This window comes from Leiobunum rupestre, chromosome 5 (genome assembly GCF_980474605.1).
Source record: "Leiobunum rupestre chromosome 5, qqLeiRupe1.1.hap1, whole genome shotgun sequence".
Classification (NCBI taxonomy): domain Eukaryota; kingdom Metazoa; phylum Arthropoda; class Arachnida; order Opiliones; family Sclerosomatidae; genus Leiobunum; species Leiobunum rupestre.
The window spans coordinates 17,439,064-17,441,988 of record NC_143388.1 but is presented as its reverse complement, the minus strand read 5'-3'; the positions used below and the strand labels follow the sequence as shown (position 1 = coordinate 17,441,988).

Here is a 2,925-nt window from a genome sequence, read left to right as displayed (position 1 = left end):
ACCGATTTAGTAGTGTTGAAGCTCATACCGTTCGAGGAGACCCAATGGGCCAAAGCATCAATGTCCCGTTGGAGTAATAGCGAATCAGTCGGTGAAGCTATTTTATGACCAATCTTATTGTCATCGGCAAACAATTTGAGAAAAGACTCCTTGATTACCAGAGGAAGGTCATTAATAAATATAACAAAAAGAGTTGGGCCTAACACAGATCCCTGAGGCACCTCACACCATTCCGAAGAGACCCCACGCAGGACCACTCGCTGCGTTCGACCACTCAAAAAATCCGCGATCCAATTGACAATCAAAGGTGGAACCCCTAAATATACTCAAGTTTCCGAATAAGCAGCGAATGCGGGACCGTATCGAAAGCCTCGCGTAGGTCTAAATAGACCAAGTAAACGGAATGCCCCAAATCTAGGCACGTAGTGACTTCCTCAAGGATTGAGAGGAGGTTCGTAAAACACGAACGTCTTAAGAGAAACCCATGTTGGTCTCTCGAGGAGAAAGATCGGCTAGTAAGGAACGCCGCCAAGGAATCGCGTACGCTGGTCTCCAGTTCCTTACACGGCAGACAGGTTAGACTTATACCCCTAAAAGTGTCAACCGCGTTGGAGTGAGGAAGTTTTTTGATCGCGGTAACATTAGCCCGCTTCCAAAAAGTGGAAGACGACCAGACGAAATAGAGGAATTGAAAATGGCTAATAGAGGGGAAGCTAAGATGGCTGAACCCTCTGAAAGTAATCGCGGATGAAGGTCATCAGGCCCTGGGGATTTAAAAGTGGCCAGTCGCTTTAAATATCGTCGGACTGTGGAATACGATAGGCCAAAGTCTAGGGGACTGAAAACAAAATCAGAGGACTCAGAACGGTCAAAACTAGCGAAAAAGTCACCCAGATATACCGCCTCCAAATCGGGCTCGCGGGTGAACACGGAGCTAAAGAAATCGTTAAGCGCCGTTACCACTTGATCGCTTTCGGTGTTAAAGTGAGTTCTTACTACATAATAATGAAATTTAACACGTGCCAACACTATACACCCAAGAGATCCTTTTCGATTTGGCAGGGCCGTAGCTAGCAAAAATTGCGCCCGGGCGAGTAAAAATTTTGCGCCCCCCCCCCCAATATAAGAGAATAATATTATAGAAAAATTCTATTTTGGCACCCCAGACCATAAAACGCCCCGTCCGCAGGGGCGCATTAACCTTTTCGGCGCCTCTAAGCACAGAAAAATTTGGCACCCCTTGTTGCGAATTTCGCTATAATAAATATATCCAAAATAAAAATATTTGAAACGTTAATATATATATAAAAATTTAAGATGTAAAACATTGTAAAATAATTACTATATATTTGAACTGTATTGAATAGTTGTGTAAATGTATCACGTGCTAATATTTATTGTTGTGTATCGTATATTTTTGATTAGTAATGTATTTGGCGATATTGCGCGGAATAATTGTTCAAGTTTGTGCGTGAAACGTTTTCACTCCCCGCGCAAAAAGAGTATTTGAAAATTATATTTTGTCAGTTGAGAATTTGTTTTGAAAGGAGTGAGACGGTCGATCAAATTGAGTTTTTTTAAATATTGAGAGTTGAGTTATTTAAACGAGATTAAACCGAGTTATAGTGCAAAGTGTCAATTATTAATTAAAATAGGAAACGCGGTTTTTCAGTCGGTCGCGATTCGCCAAATAAAAAGACTCTTCCAACCACCGAACCATATAGAGATTGTTACATTATCGCAACCGTAAAACCCCTAGTTGGCCTTGTAAATATATTTTAGTTTCCCCAAACGTTGATGGTCTTTTTTTACCTTTTCGGCATATTTTTAATTAGGGGAAAGTCAAGTACTTCGACCGTGTGGCTTTATCAGAGTTTTGGCGCCCCTAGAAAAATTCAGCCCTAGGCACGTGCCTACTCTGCCTAGTGGTTAATACGCCCCTGCCCGCGCGCCGTGCTATTTTGGCTTAATTCTTCTGAGCAGAGGTAATTAAGCGTAGTGGATGTGAACTCGATGGGGCTGTCATCATGGAGAAGCGCCGCACCAATCCCATGTGAAATGGCATCCTCAGTAATTCTGCGCGGCTTTGACGGATCGAAGATTGCCAATATCGGTGTTGTAGAAATTAGGGTCTTGACTTTATCGTATACTACCTATATAGTAGAATTCCATTCAAAGACTGCGTCCTTCGCCAGTAGGACTTGATGAATCTTGTCAAGTAATTTACCATTCCCAAGATTAACCTTCGATCTGCTCTGGAGTAATGATATGCCCAAGGTATTTAACACGGTTGAGTGCATAGCTGTAATTTTTTCTTGCTGAAAGTCAAATTATTTTTATATGCAGTTTCCAAAATACGAGTAAGAAGAAAGTTATTTTCCCCCAGCGATGAAAAAATTAGAAATACTGGTAGAACTGAATTGCTCAGGTGGATAATGGTGGTGCATCACTTGCTGGAAAACTAAAGATGCCGTACATAAACCCTACGGGAGGCGAAGATATCTTAAAGTATCAAGCGGAGTTGAGAATGTCAGAGCTTTCTTTTGTCAGCTCAATCTGCCAAAATTCATTCTTAGCATCAAGGACAGTAACTATTTTCATGCCATGTAAACTGGAATAAATTTCCTGCGGTGTCAGCATATGAAAGTGCTATCGTCTGATTGCTTGGTTAAGCTTCCTTGGATCTAGGCAAATACGAACAGACCCGTCTGGCTTATGCTCGACGATCATCGGATGGACCCATTCTGTAGGACCAATAATCCCATTCTTGGACATCATATGAAGTTCCTCAAACACGGGTTGTCGTAAGGCGTGAGGAAGTGTATGAACCGCAGAAACAGATGGAATAGCGCCAGGCTTCAGGTGAATCCAGTATTTGATAGGCAGCTTTCCAATTCCTTGAAAGACTTCTTGGAAGAGGTCAAT

At 42.1% G+C, this 2,925-nt stretch overlaps 1 long non-coding RNA gene across 1 annotated transcript; it reads left to right on the top strand.

Annotated features, from left to right (window-relative positions):
- Positions 1-1,631: 1,631 nt before the first annotated feature.
- LOC149943678 (uncharacterized) lies at positions 1,632-2,494 on the top strand. Its single transcript, XR_016481045.1, has 3 exons — positions 1,632-1,767; positions 1,836-2,277; positions 2,347-2,494. It is a non-coding gene; the product is annotated as an uncharacterized LOC149943678 (long non-coding RNA).
- The last annotated feature ends 431 nt before the right edge of the window (positions 2,495-2,925 follow it).